The 15619-nt window shown below is 46.3% G+C and overlaps 1 protein-coding gene across 14 annotated transcripts in view; it reads right to left on the bottom strand.

Annotated features, from left to right (window-relative positions):
• The window catches only part of MTSS1 (MTSS I-BAR domain containing 1), a 157465-nt gene that overhangs the window by 89278 nt on the left and 52568 nt on the right, over positions 1-15619 (bottom strand). Inside the window, exon 1 of one of the 14 annotated variants that reach the window (XM_034668599.1) lies at positions 13212-13430. The exons of the other annotated variants lie outside the window; for them this stretch is intronic. The gene's annotated coding sequence lies outside the window, so the exon portion shown is untranslated. Of the gene's footprint in view, positions 1-13211; positions 13431-15619 lie in introns of those variants that run through there. 14 annotated transcript variants of the gene reach the window in all.

The raw sequence follows: 15619 nt of genomic DNA on the forward strand, positions 1-15619 counted from the left end.
TGATACAACTAGCATTGTGGAGGATCTGAGATGAAACAAGTTGCTATGAAAATTACCTTTCTATCCTGCTCAGAACAGTTATTTCTCACATTGGGGTAGCTTTGAATACATAACAGCCAAGTAGTCTCACCTACCACACGGTTTAAGAGCTCGGATTCTATGGATCTGCCAGCTATGGCTTACTACGTTTCCCCCGTGACTCGATCCGCTTTAGTGACTCACATCTCGGGAATGATCATATATACATGAGAGCCTTTACCTGAACGTTTCTCTTCAAATAAAGTGAAACACTTGGATCACAGCACATAGATCAGCACTGCAGGCTTATTCCAGAAAAGCTACCTAAAAATCACATGGAGCCATTTAGCTCATTTCTTGGGAGATTAAAGGCTAAGAACTATGATTTGACTCCAGAAGCAAAGAGCCAAACACTTAAACCCCATTGTTCCCACTGGTTAAATTATAAACTCCATAGACATTCTTGGGAGGAAACAGACAAGGTACAATTGTCATAGCATCAAAGGGGACCGTGAAAAATTACCTGGTCATCTTCTGGATCCTCTCCCTAAGCAGAGTGATGGAATAACACCTAGGCCACCCCACTCCCACCTGGGTGCCCTCCCTGCCTTCTTACAGAAACCTCTCCCAGCCCCTGGATCACATTTTCCCTGGAACTGGTTTCCCCAGAGATATTTCTATCTTGACCAAGGCCCTGAAGGAAAGGATTGTGATTCTTCAAATCAGCAACATCTAGCCCAATCCCTGGCTCATGGCTGGCATTCAAATGCCTGCTGAGTGGACAGAAGGTGGATGGATGGATGAGTAGAGAACCCATAATCCTGAGGAATTAATAAAATACACAGGAAAAAACAGAATGTACTAAAAGTAGTGTGAAGACATTAAAGAATGGATATTAAATCCACTTCAGACAGTGAGAGTGATCCTGAACAATGGAATGAAATGAGAGTCCAAATAAAATAACTAAACAGAAATAACTACGGGACACACCATCGTTGGGCAGGTGTGCTAATCACTATACCATGGGAACATCCATCAGGGACACACCATTGTAAGGAGTAACCCTTCTCCTGACTCCTCACTGTTAAAATCAGACCCTATGATCCATTTCCCATGGAAGTTGAGTAACAAAAGCCAGAGTATTAGAAACAGTCTGTATCTTCACTTACTCAAACTTACTGCTCCCCACCCCCACAAAATACGGCAGGTGGGATGGCCATTCTAACCAGTTAGATATCAAAACCGAGCAACTGTCCCAGTGATATCCTTGGACTTCAAGGCAGTCCACACATGTACGTTAAAGAAAAGAACTTTGAAAAGCCCCGCACTGGCTTTGGGCTCAACTGTGCGACATGACGAGGCACTGGGCAGCCTAGAGTCAGGTTTCAAAAAAGCACAGTCATACGAGCACTCTGAAATAAGTTGTGCCACAGAAACACAAGCCCTAGAACAGGGTGGCATTTTAGCCAAAAGAAAGTCAACAGGGGAAGGAGGGGGCAGGAAACCAAGGACACAAGGTTATAATTAGAAGGTATATTATGGTATTTAGAGAGAAGTACACACACACACACCCTCACACAGAGGTGAGGCAATAAATCAGCAAGGCCTCCCCCACCATAGCACAGATCACCACCCCACTCCTCCAACAGAAAAGGAACTTCCTGGGTTATAGCTTAAGCCCCGCTCCCACTTACTTGCCTGGACTGAGATGCCTCCCACTCTACACCAAAAAGGAGGCCGTGGCTTAATGAGGGAATTCAAGCAGTCCCGATATTTCCATGAAGGATGCTCTAAGCGCATATAAAGTGAATGGTGCTGAAATCCTCACGGTGGGGCAGCCCAGAACCCTCCCCTCTGAGAGCAAATTCTCCCCCATGATATTCTGGTTCTCCTCACTGTGAAGGCTCCTTTCCCCACCTGGGCCAAAGGGGGAGAACTGATGCCCTGAGGCCGACTGAAAACTCAATCAACAGAGACAGGGAGGCAACTGTCCTGAAAACCATGAAGGCCCAGCCCTGCAGCAAGGTGCCCCAGGGCAGGAGAGCAGCCCCCTCCTTAGGAAGTTCATCACTGGGAACCTGCATCCTTTCAGCAAAGAGCTTCAGTAAGAAAAACTCTCTAACATATGTTTTAAAAACTGAAGTCAATCTGCTTTTTCCAAAAGAAAAGGGTAATACTGAAGAGTAAAAAACCTGGGAAAAGGTCATTCAGAAACCCCACCACCCAGAAACAACTCCAAAATGATATAGGTTTATTTCCTTCTGGTTTTTTTTTTCTTTTTTGTCCTGTAAACAGACGGATATTTGTAAACAGCCCATACCTGCATAGGCTGATAATTACAGTATCTAGACAAAGAGCACGTTTCATGACCCAGTTCCCCAGTGCCCACCAAAGCACATATTCTTCTGTTTCTCAGGCTAATTCAGAAGGAATCTCCAGGTGGGAATATACATGTGACCATCATGCATGAAAAGGCCAAATGATCAGGTAGTGGGATCCTAGCAAGGCCACAGGTACAGACACCGCTGGGAGAAAACACAAGCCAGAGCATTCCCAGCCCAGGTGAGAGGCAGCGAGCTTCGGACCTGGACCCGCCCCTCCCTACAAATGCCACCCTTCAAAGATGGGGCTGGGGATGAACGTGGGAAATCAAATCAGCACAGCAGGGCCTCATAAAGGGTTTCTCTATTTATTCAAACGACCAAAGCCACTTTAGCAAAGAGCCTGTTCCCAGTCTGCTCATCACACATTGAGAACCTATGAGGCTTCTTTGCATCTATCTGGTTTCCCTATCGGTCTCCCCCTCTTAGACTAAGCAAGCCGTAAGTTTGGGGGCTGTGCTTTACTTACCTTCATGGCCACGTTGTCCAGCACATAGGAGGTGATCAAGAAATGGTGCGGAGTGAATGTAAGAGACATTTAAAATAGAAGAGGAAGCCAACCTCAGCTTCATTTTATATTAAAGAGAAAGGAAAAGGATCCAGCCCAGTTTCGTCTGCAGGCTCTGCTCTTTAGTCTCAAAGTCGACGGAAAAGGCAAGGATGGCGTTTTAAATCTGTTTATCTCATTCACTACTAACGCCGAACAATATTCCAGGGTACCTCCGGATGGTGTTTGGGAAGACCAGACTCCAACGATGCCTGAGCATGAAGAGAAGCTGGTCTCCATATTTCCTTAGCATCTAACACAAACAGGCACCCCACACTCCACGGAGGCTCCAGAAGCAACAACAGTGATGTTCACCACTGTATTCTAGGGCCTGGCCCTGGCGGGTGTTCAATAAATATTTCTGGATGGTCCTAAATGCCAGGTACAGCAGGGGACACCAAGATAGAGAGGGCTCGGGCTCTGCCACCAAGAAGCCTGTCCTTCTAACCAGTGGTTCTTGGTCTAGGGCACCCATGAAAATTACTTGGAGATGGAGAGCTTTTCCAAAATACTTGGGAGCCGAGCTCTTTCCAGACCTCCTGAATCACCTCTGAAGACAGGGTCTGGCACACCTACTTTTCAAATAGCTACCCAAATGATTCTAATACACAGCTGAGAACCTTTGCCCCCCCCCCCGGAGAAAAATAAAGCTATTGCGACCTTTATAAATACTGGGACATCGGCACAGGGAGAGGAGCGAAGCCGGGGATATTTTATTTGTAAGTATCAATGCTTCCCTATACCTGATAGCACTCTGCAGTCAGACAAAGCACGCAGAGATCAAGGGCAGCTTCCTAAGGGTCTGAGTGGCTGAGAAATGTGCCACTGAGCCATTTCTGGTCCAAAGGGTAGCTGCTCACCTTTAGCCAGATGAGGACACTGGTTGTCAGTGCCCCGCCCCCATCCCGCACTCAGAGTCGCTGTGTCAGGTGCTGTCTGGAGGCCTTGGGCACAGAAAGAAACAGGTGGCCTGCGCTGACCTGCACCTGAGGCCTACAAGTAGGTCTCTTCAGAAAAGGAACACCTGCAGCTCAGCCATAAACTCCCTCTCAGAAACTAGCACATTGTGCTGTTAAGTCTTTCCTTAGGCCACTTGATAAAACCTCATACTAAGTGAACAAGGCACATTTGTTGAGGAAGTCATAGCCTCAGGTGCCCTTTTGCTCAAGGAGGCTTCCCACAAAGGCTTTGGCAAAGAGCTCTAAGTGAAGCTAAGGACACTTGTCCCCTGGAGGGAAGGAAAATCCCCATCGTCCTGTGTTCACTGGCCCATTCACAGTCCCCTCCGCCCTGAAGCCACCAAAAGCCAGGACTCAAGACCCTGGCAGGAAACCCAGACTTGCATATGCACAATCTGCCCCAAATGACCCACCTGCCCATCCATGCCCCTGCCAATGTCAAGTGTAGGAGCATCCCCACTTCTGCTTTATCCCACACTCCTTAATGCAAGAGGTTTTGTGAATTCTCTTCGCCTTCTTGGCTCCCCTGCCACGTGACCCATTATTTTCGTCTACATACACAGACTGCTTTCCTCTTCCTCCTCCTCCTGGAAGGACCCTCAGAGTATCACCTTCTGCCATTTTGTCTTTGTCCATTCCAGTGTCCTTTTGTAAATGGCCTGCTATGTGCAAAGCACAGTAGATACAAAGAAAAAGAAGATGCAGTCCCATTCTTCAAGAAGGGCAAAGACACACAGAACCAAAAATGATGATAGAAAATGCAATGGAAGAGATAAGCCAGGGCATCAGGGGAGCACAGGGAATAAGCAAGGCTCACAGAAAGCCTTCTCAAGAGGCAGTGCCCAGCACGAGTCTAAAAGCTGATTATGAGTTGGCCACGTAGTGTTGGCAGACAAAGGATAGACCGTGGGCAAAACACAGAAGCAACCCCATGCCCAGGGATGTGGGAAGAAACTACCTAGACTCTTGAGTGGGACAAGAGGTGAAGTCCAATCGGGGAACAGCAGGGGGGCACACTGGACTGGCGGGCAGAGGCCAGAGCCTGCAAGGCCACCCCCTCTGGAGGCATTAGGGTGCTACCCACAGCTCTGCTAGGCTTTTCCAGGAGTGGTTTCATGACTTCGAACCACAGGCCTTAGTTCAACCTGTCATCAGAGGGCAATGGAGACAATGGCCCTAATTAAAGTGGCCTGAGACACAGGCGTGGCCATTCCCTCAGGCAAGGCCCATCTCTAGATAAAGGCTCCCCCACCACAAGGCCCAGCGGCTGAGCCCTCCATGCGGCTTCCCACTGGCCTTTAATTTGGTAGCACCCAGGCACTCGGGTCTGAACCCGACCATTTAAGGTTACAAAATGTCTCTCTAATGGTTGGGAGTGTGCAGATGAGAGTTTAGAGTATGTGAGATTAAAGGCCACTCTCTAAAACCAAGCCCCTCATTTTCCCTCTGGTTTGGAAAAGGCGGATGACCATGGGGTTCTCTCATACCCCAGAGCACACACACTCACAGCCCACGGTCACATGAACTTACAGGCAGCCAGGGATCTTGCTCATCAGGAGACCTGGCTAGTCGGAAATCTGCCGAATCTGCAATGAGAGCGCTTTCCAGAGAGCTTTGGCTTCTATCAAGCCATTAGTCACTTCAGCCTCCAGGCCTGTTTCCCCCTTTCTATAAACACCACCGCCACCATCATCAACACATACTGAGTAATGACTGTGTGCCCAGCACTGTCCACCTGAACCCAGGCGACCATATTTCACCGAGTCCAAGCCCACATCTCGATTCATTCTACCGTCAATCCTTTCTCTCCCCATATTTTAATATCTCTAAAAAAAGCAATGTCATACTTGCATTAGCAGGACTTTGTTCCTATGGGTATAAAAAAAATAAAGGTGCAGCTTAACTGAGAGTACCTTGGGTTTGAGGAAGTATCTATTTTTAGTCCCCCCCCTTGTTGATATGGACATTGAGCACAGAGAGGATAAAAAACTCGCCCTAAGGCAAATGTTTGTACCAGGTAATCTGTGGGGTGCCTTTCAGCACCTAAATGATTTGAATGCCTGTGTATATCCAAGAAGCAGGGCTGCCTTCCAAAACTGAAGACAAAAATTAGTCCTGCAGGGTTGTCTCTCTGGGATTCTTTAAAGATTCCTTCGCTCTATTCAACAATCTGTTCCGTGTTGAATTCTATTTTTCTTCCTGAATCTAATCAATGAACACTACGTTCCTCTCTTTTCCCATCTCTAGAGATCTCAGTTCAGAAAATGTCATCCAAAGTTCATTCATTCACTTAGTCTCACTTTTGGGCCTTTGCTTACTTTGTCTCCATCCTCATTTGGCACCCTCCTCCAGGAAGCCTTCAGTGATTCCCTCCTGGCTTTCCTCTCTCTCTCTCCCACTCTCGGACCTGTTTATCTGGATACAATCTACATTAAACTGATCTCTCTGGGGGTAAACAGTGGGTCATATCTCTTAGCATATTGCTGGGGCCCAGCACTATAGCTAGCTCATGAGGGCTAGAAAAACATATGCTAAAGGAAGGAAGGAAGGAATGCATGCCTAGGTGTACAGCATATGTAAGGCATCATGCTCTGGAACACACAGGTGAGGCAACCATGCAAGCTATCAACTCTAATACAAATGTGAAATAGGTGTTCCAGTCATGTGCTGTGCGAGAACAAAAGAAGGAAAACTTAATTCTGGCAGGGAGGTACACTGAAGAAAAATACTGATGGAAGGTGGGAAGGACAGAGAGGGGAGGCTATAAGGAAAGAGCATGAGCAAAGGCAAAGAGGTTGAATGCAGTCTTCCCAGAAATGGTCCAGCATAGCATTAGGCAAAGTTCACAGCTGGGATCCACAGACCCCTTGAAATTGAGCGGACAGTTAGCTGGGTGAATACACACCTTTCCAGGTAGGAGGTCACAGCTTTCATTACTGCCTCAGAGGGGAGATGAAGAGCCCTTGGGTCAGTGTGTCCAGTTAGGGGACAAGGAGAACAGAGGAGGGGGTCACACATTTCAGGATGAGCCACCTTGCAGAGAGTGAGAATGCCACTCAGAGTTTAAGCTTTATTTCATTGCAATGGGGAGTCACAGAGGGTTTTCAGATAGAAAAGCGGGGTGATCTGATCTGGACTGCCAGAAAGAAAACCCGTCAGCAGCATGGAGGCCACCCGGGAGAGGAGGCAAGGAAGATCAGCCGGGAGGCTGCTGGTGGAGTACAAGAGGGAAAGACTCAAAGAGAATGGGAACAAGAACAGAAATCAAGATTCCCATTTAAGAAGGAATAGTTCAAATGAACCCCAGACAGAAGTCTAGTCCTGCTAGCTCTATAAAAAGAAAAGAAAAGAAAAAAAAGAACAAATCGGGGAGTAGGCTAGGATTCAGGTGGAGGGAAAACCAATGACTCCATTGCCTCCTCTCTCAGAATCTGAGTTTCCATTGTGAGTTTGGGGTGTAGGAAGACCTCCATGGGAAGCTCTCCCGGGGGATTTGGAGCTTAGCCATCACTGGGAAGAACTCCAGGCTCACTGGTCCAGACTCTTCACCCACACTGCTAGATCAGGGATAGGTCTGAGGTATTCAGAAAACACATTTCTGTAGACAGTGCCAAGTAACACAACAGATTCTTAGGAGATATCAAACATTTAAGACAGCAAACTTTCTTGAGCTGTAATGTGGTAGAAAGAACACTAGACACATGGAGCCCAAAATCCTGGGTTCAAATCTCAGTTCTTTTAGAGGAGAATGGGCATTATTATATAATGGGCATAGAGTTTCAGTTTGGGGCAGTGAAAAGTTCTAGAGATAGATGGTTGTGATGGATGCACAACCATGTGAACGTACTTAATGCCACTGGAATGTACACTTAGAAATGGTTAAAATGGTGGGGCACCTGGGTGTCTCAATCAGTTAAACATCTGACTCTTCATTTTGGCTCAGGTCACAATCTCAGGCTGGTGAAACCGAGTCCCACATTGGGCTCTGCACTATGCATGGAGCCTGCTTCAGATTCTCTCTCTCCCTTTCCCTCTGCCCCTCCCCTGTCTAAAAAAATTTTTTTTAAATATTTCAAATGGTAAATTTTATGGTATGTGTATTTTATTACAATAAACAAATAATAACCCAGCAAGGTAGGTATTATTATTATTTCAGACAAGTGAGGAAATGGGAGTCTTGAAAAGGTTCTGTAATTAGCACAACGATGCACATCTGTCAAGCTACAGAACTAAGGTTCAAAGGCTCCAGGGCTTCGAGCTCCACCGGCTAATTCTAGATCCAAGATGGTGCACCACAATCAGCCACACGTGTTCCCACAGAACGGCTGAGCGTGCTGGAGCAGGATGGTACTTCTACTCTCCCCATTTGGTTTTCTTTCTCTCTTTCTTTCTTTTCTTTCTTTCTTTTTCTTTCTTTCTTTCTTTCTTTCTTTCTTTCTTTCTTTCTTTCTTTCCTTTCTTTCTTTCTTTCCTTCTTTCTTTTCTTTCTTTCTTTCTTTATTTTTTTTAAAGATTTTATTTATTTATTTGACAGAGATAGAGACTGCCAGCGAGAGAGGGAACACAAGCAGGGGGAGTGGGAGAGGAAGAAGCAGGCTCTTAGCGGAGGAGCCTGACGTGGGGGCTCGATCCCATAACGCCAGGATCACGCCCTGAGCCGAAGGCAGACGCTTAACCACTGTGCCACCCAGGCGCCCCATCTTTCTTTTTTTAAAAATATTTTATTTTTTTTATGACAGAGAGACAGCAAGAGAGGGAACACAAGTAAGGAGAGCGTGAGAGGGAGAAGCAGGCTTCCCGCTAAGCAGGGAGCCTGATGTGGGGCACGATCCCAGGACCCAGGGATCATGACCTGAGCCGAAGGCAGACGCTTAACGGCTGAGCCACCCAGGCACCCCATCCCCATTTGGTTTTCTTATGGGCACAATCGGTTCCACACGCCACCGTCTTTTCCAGCATGTTTTCTTCTGGCCCTAAACCTACAAATGGCACTGTAGACAGGAGGTGTCACCAGATCTGCTTGATCCAAAAGACCCAAAGCTGAGCCTCCACCCCTCAGTTTCACAACTACAGCAGGAATTCATCCCATTGCTTCCCCATTCTCAACACCTCCCTTCTCTTTCCTACCCTTGTGGGTCTGTCTGGAAATGGATTCGTCACTCCATGTGGTCATGGACAGCTGAAAACGTCCCATCAGCCATTTTATTTCAGGATGGCAAAGAGACCCGCAAGGTCAACTTAACATATCCTAACGCTCTTCAACCGCGAAGCAGATTCAGTTATAAGGGGGGGAAAAAATCAATGCCTCTGAATGTGACCAGAAAACAAAAATGTAAAGATGCCTAAAGAAGTTAAGTTGAAACCAAGACCTCCATGTATTAGGACAACCCGTCCAAACTGACCGCTGTGTGGAAAATAACTCCTGTACCCAGGACCCAAGGTCCATCCTTAGCTAGATCTACAGGACCTCACCCGACACAAGCTTTTACCAGCAAATTCTACAAAGCTCATCAAGGTCTGACTCACTGTGTTCCTGTGATGGAAAAGAAACACCTTTTGGTACCCACGGGCTCTTTCCCACACAGCTCCGTACCCTCCGTGAGGCCCTGGATACATCACATTCCCCATCAAAGCTGCTGAGTGAACACAAGCCTCATGGTTTACACAGACATTTTGACTGTATCTGGCTTTGAAACTCTTTTCCAACTGGGTTTACTGCCACTGGATTTCACGTTGCTCCGCTCAAAATGCTGAGCGCGAAATGATCTCTCGGTAAACACCAAGCAGCAAAATAAGACCCCCAACCACCTCCACCCTCCAAAAATGCAATCCCTAGGACACCATGATAACACAGTACAATTAGAAAAGGTTTCATCCCCACAGTTTTAGATTCTATTTTCTCTATAAATACTTACTCATTTTCTAATTAAACAAACAATTAGCAGAAAGCACAGCCTGAGAAACTGCGTGGGTGTCACCAACTTACTACACAGAGATACCGTGACAAATGACGCTAACCAAGGGGTAAATAAAACGTGTTTGGCTCTGATGTTTGCACAGGCTGAGACAACCTCACTGTCCAGCTTTTATGAGACAGCTTGCTCCAAACTTGATATACATACTTTTAATGACAGACATCTGAAATAGAGAAACAAGTCCTTTAGATAAAGCCCAGATTTCTTGGACTGGGGATGGCGGGGGGGCAGCGAAGAGCTAGTTAGGGAATATATTCAAGGAACTATGATTTTTGTCTGTTTTATATGATGCTACAGGACTACAAAAGGTCCCAGTCACAAATGAGTGAAAGACAGTGAGCCACATAGTTTTGGCGTCTCTGTCTACACACACTCAGGGATACAAGGCAAAGCGATGACCTCTGTAGCTCATGTGCTTAATCTAGCTGGTTCCACTTGACGAAGCAAAGTTAATATTTGCTCTTCTTAGTTTAGTCCTGGTGAAAGAATATGGGTAGCTACAGCACTCAAGTCTCCCTAAGCTACGTAAAGGCAGATGGTACAAGCGTCTCGCTCCTGCCCTACTAATAGTATCCAAATATCATCTCCACAGAAGGATGTCTCTGCAAGCACAAGCTATTTTTAAGTCCATTCATTTAAAAGTTCTTATGCATTCATTCATTCATTCATTCAATGAATCTCTACTGAATGCCAGGTACTGTGGATACAGAGGTACACAGAGTTCTGTCCTCGTGAAGCTTACATGCTAGTGGACTGGAAACAGATCCAAGAGGTCATGCAAATAAGAATTTCATATAATTCCAAGAGCCATAAAACAGCACAGTGGAAAAGAGAGGGAAGGTTGGGGGGGGCATACAGGAAGGAGGATGGGGTATTTAACCTGGGATGGGTGGGCGCTCAGAGAAGGCCTTTTTGATGTTACATTTGAGCCTAAACTTGTACTAAAGCTTGGCAGGAATCTTTCAGGCAGAGGGAACTGCAAGTATATATCCTGCCAGTGATCCTGGGGCGGAAAGGAGCTGGGTCCTTAGGGTTGAGCACAACAAACAATGGGAACAAGTGCTGGGGGAGGGGAGGAGGCTAGCAGGGGCCTCCCATGCAGCCCGGGAGCCCACAGGGGACTTCTGATTGTGTCCTACCTGCAAAGGAGTCTTACAAATCCACACAGAGCTACTCCTTTAAATAGCAAACGAGCGGACGAGCTCAGCAAACATGATACACTTAGAACTGATGGTTTGAGAGGATAAACATAAGGAAGTGGGCTTATGATAAACACCATTTGTACAGCACCCTAGGGGCTACCAAGAGCATTCACCACATCATCATCTTTGCATGGTTATACTGGAGCAGTAAGCGTCAGAGGTTAAGGAGGAGCAGTAAAAAGAACTGTGAGTGCTTAATTACTAAGAAACCAATTCATCCTGTCTCTAAAGTGGTTAAAGAAGAAAACTCCAGAGACTGTGGATGAAAGAGGTGGCTTCAGGGCTCTCCAGCCTCTGAAGACTTCAAATCATCTCTTTCACGAGGCTTGGGGTACGAGCCCACGAGTGCCAAAAGGCCTGGCCGTCGAAACAAAACACACAGAGGCCATTTTCGGTACAAAACTCAGGCAGCCTTAATTTTCCATTGTGACCAGTTCCCGTGAGACCTTCTAGGACACGCGCCTTTTCAGTTTTGTGCTCTGAGTGCCTCTGCATTCCTACTGCTGATACAGTCTTTGGGTCTGGGCTGCTCCAGTCCCTCACGTCAGGCTACCCTCCTTAAATACTTCTCTCCCCATGGCACTTCTCATCTCAAGAACCCTCCACACAGCCCTCTTCCAAAATCAGAGCTTCCCCTACCTCTCTGACTGTGCTAACCTCTCTTCTCTCATTGCTTCCGACTCACCCACTCTCCCCTCCAGAGAGGAGTCTCCACATGGCCCTCATTAGTGCCAAGCCGTCCTCCCTCTTTCTACCCAAATGGAGTCCCTGCAGGACCAGAAAAGTCACATTTCTTTCATGAAGCCTTCCTTTACTATTCTCGCCTTCACTGGCTGCCTTGTCTTCTAAAACTTTATAGCATGAGAACCTGGGGACACCCAGAGTTTCCATAAAGAAAGATAACTTTTCATGGGGTGCCTGGGTGGCTCAGTCAGTTAAGAGTCTGACTCTTGGTTTCTGTTCAGGTCATGATCTCAGGGTGGTGAGACTGAGTCCCACTTTGGGCTCCACACGCAGGACAGAGCCTGCCTGGGATTCTCTCTCTCTCCCTCCCCCTCCGCCCCTCCCCTCGCTCATACTTGCTCTCTCTCTCCCCCGAAAATAAATAAAATCTTTAAAAAAAGAAAGAAAAGAAAAGAAAGCTAACTTTTCAGAAGACCAAAGTAGAGAGAGTATTCCAGGACATTCGCATTCCCACTGGTGGCTCAAACTCTGGAGAAGGATTCACGGCAGCAGCAAATTAGTTCAAGATGTCCCAAGTCCAAGTGTGAGATTTTTTGACTGTGGATAGCTGCCTTCAAATAACAGCTCTTGGACAAGGAACACCAGATATTCGTTATATAACCACCAACTTAATTAAGAACCCAGCATCCTGCCCCAAGAAACACCTGCCACGATCAACCTCCATTTCTTTAATAAACATCACTTAAGAAGATTGAGATCCTCCATTCGTAAACACGCCATGATCAACACTATTTGTATAAGACAATCATAAGACAGACAAAAGCTCGATTTTGCTCTATTCGGTGACCTCACAGAAAAATGCCTAAGCATCACAACACACACCAAGGGTACATGTCTGTACACTCAGTAGATACTACTCTGTAGAAGTTTTAGGGAAGTCAGACAGTCATGCCCAGACAACCTCTCTACGAATGAACTGGAATACATGGTTCTCAAAGAATGCTAATTGAGGATGTACTTTTTTTCAGCATGTGTGGACTGAAATAATAAGATGCACCCAGATGCTAAGGGACACAAAGATAGCATTAACCCGGTAATATTATTTTCATCCACTTAAAAATATGGAGAAGGGCCTCATGGAGAACTGTGACCTTTTACGTATCGTCCAGGAAAGAGAAGGAAGGTGACCTAGTCCTTTCCACTTGATTTAAACCTCAGGAACCAAATCCATGCCCTTGGCTCTGGACTAAGCGGCCAGGGTTTCCATCAGGGTTTCCGCAAGTTAGGCAACTTAGTTCCTCTACATGCCACACTGGACTGGGTGTGTTCTGTTAGTAAGGTGAGCTGTGTCTTAAAGCGGTACCAAAATGTGTGATGACAGCGCAGTAGAGATGAAGAGGGAAAGCCACATAAAATGAAATACGAAGCCAAAGAGGAGACCACACCTGCCTTCACACGGTATGTTCCTCTTGAAGAAAATCACCGAGGCTGCTGCGAGTTGCTCACAAGGACATGCGGGACCCAGACGTGCGGACACGCCAAGTGAACCCAGCGCCAGGCCGAGATCCCGAAATGCTGTGTGACAGTCCCCAAGGGAGGTCAGGCAAAGCAGGCTGCTCTCCGCCCTTCCACCCTGCGCTATTTTAAGCACTATGACTTCATTGTTGTTTGTTCTGAAGCAGCACAGATGGGCTGCTTCAATTTCTGTTACTACAGGAAGATAAGGAGACCCAGATCGGAAGCAGTATTTCTCTCGCCTCCTGTTAGGGCATCATGAAGCGGGAACTGTGACGTGTTAAGCAGCTGCAAGCACTGTTTCTTTCTTTTTTCAAAGCCTAAGAGCATTTCACCAACACTGCCCTGTTTCATGGAACCAAACGCCAGAGCCACGGAAAAAATGGCAGAAGGTACATGGCTGGTAAGCGGTTAGGTATCCTCGGTGTCATGGGTGCCACCCCACTGTGAGAGCAATCCCAGCCCCTCAAGACACAGGAAGGCTCATCCTCATCAGACAGCAGGAGGAAAACGCGAACCATCCAAGCTGGAACATGGCTTAAGATAGACTGAGGCTCCCATAGGACATCTCATTACCCAGACAGACCTCTGAAGCCACACCGCTTTTCCTCACAACTTTCCGGGAAATGTAACGAACCAGATTGTAAAAGGAGCAGGTGTGTAACAGACTACATTTACTAAACCTCTCCCAGGGCCTGCACATCTTATTAAGAACTCTAAATGATCCTCTTATAATTCTTACTATTTCTATTTTAAAAGAGAGAGAAGCAGCTCAAAGAGCTAGGGGAAATAACCAGGCCCAAAATACATAGCTAGTAAGAATCAGAGCAGAAACTAACCCTTCTGCTCCATGGCAGATACTGTCAAGAAAGGGTCTTCCACTGAGAGGTAGATATGAAGCTTCCAGAGGGAGAGTGATCCTTCACTAGCCTATCCACTGTGCTGGCTTCTCCCGTCGCCCTGCCGGCAAACATCACGTGTAAATAATAAAGATGTGCAGGAAAACCCAGGAGCCAATCCTGCAACTGCCACTTCTCCAAGTTCTATCATCCAAGACTCAGGGTCCCCAGCTCCTGGCAATATGGCAAAAATAAATATATAAATAAATCAGTAAATAAAATAAAATTTAAAAATATATATGTATATATATTAAAAGATTTGAGAGAAAGCAAGCGTGAGTGGTGGGAAGGGCAGGGGAGTAGACCCCCCCGGCCCCCATTGAGCATAGAGCCCGATGTGGGGCTCCATCCCACGACCCCAAGATCATGACCTGAGCCCAAACCGAGAGTCGGCCACCCAGCCAAGTGAGCCGTCCAGGCGCCCCAATACATTTTTTAATGTTAGTGAAATTGACAGAACATAAAATTAACCATTTTAAAGCGAACAATTCAGAGGCATTTAGTACGTTCACAATGTTGTGCAGTGACCACCTCTATCTAGTACCAAAATGTTTTCATCTCTTTAAAATAAACTCCCATGCCCATTAAGCAGTGAGTCTCCATTCCCCACTCCCACCACTCCTAGCAACCACAGACCTGCTTTTTGTGTCTATGTCTCTACATTACCTAGTCTGAAAGTTTCACATGAACGGAATCCTACGAGACATTTTGTGTACGACTTTCACGTAGCATCATGTTTTCAAGGTTCATCCAAGTCATAGCAAATACCAGTATTTCATTCCTTCAATGATAACAGGATATCATTGGTTGAATGATATCCTGCTGTATCTAACACAATTTATCATTCACGCCATGATGGGCCGGTGGGCGGTTTCCACCTTTTGGCTATTGTTAGAGCTGTAGCAGTTTCCATCTCCTGAAGCACTTTTACATTTGATTCTAACAACTTTGTGAGGTAGACTCTAGTCGTATGAATGATATTTGGGGTGTGCTGCCCCCTTCATTAATTCATCACACTCAAATCCTTCCCCTGCCCAACCTTCGTTTTAATCAAGAAAAATGGCAAAAGACTTCCAAGGCCAAGTCAGACGCATGAAGATGTTGTGAAGAAAGAAACAAAACAGTGTCTATTCGTGACTTGATTTTTTAAAAATCAACCATAACTGAGAATGTAACTGGACATGTACAAAATTGGACCCTAACCCTAACATGTATGAAAAATGTAAAGGCCATAATAAGAATTAAATTCTTTCCAAAGTAAAGCCACTGCAGGAATGTGGAGAGAAATGAGACACAGGGGAGAGCAAAAGCAAAGCTCCCCGTCTCTGATTCCACACTTCTTCACCACTGAGTTCAGTGACTTCAAGACATCCAGACCTTCCGTTGTCCAGAACGATTTTCATCCAGTGGACACCTTCACTACCATCCAGAGACTTTCA

The sequence above is a fragment of the Ailuropoda melanoleuca genome, chromosome 9 (genome assembly GCF_002007445.2).
Source record: "Ailuropoda melanoleuca isolate Jingjing chromosome 9, ASM200744v2, whole genome shotgun sequence".
Lineage (NCBI taxonomy): Eukaryota > Metazoa > Chordata > Mammalia > Carnivora > Ursidae > Ailuropoda > Ailuropoda melanoleuca.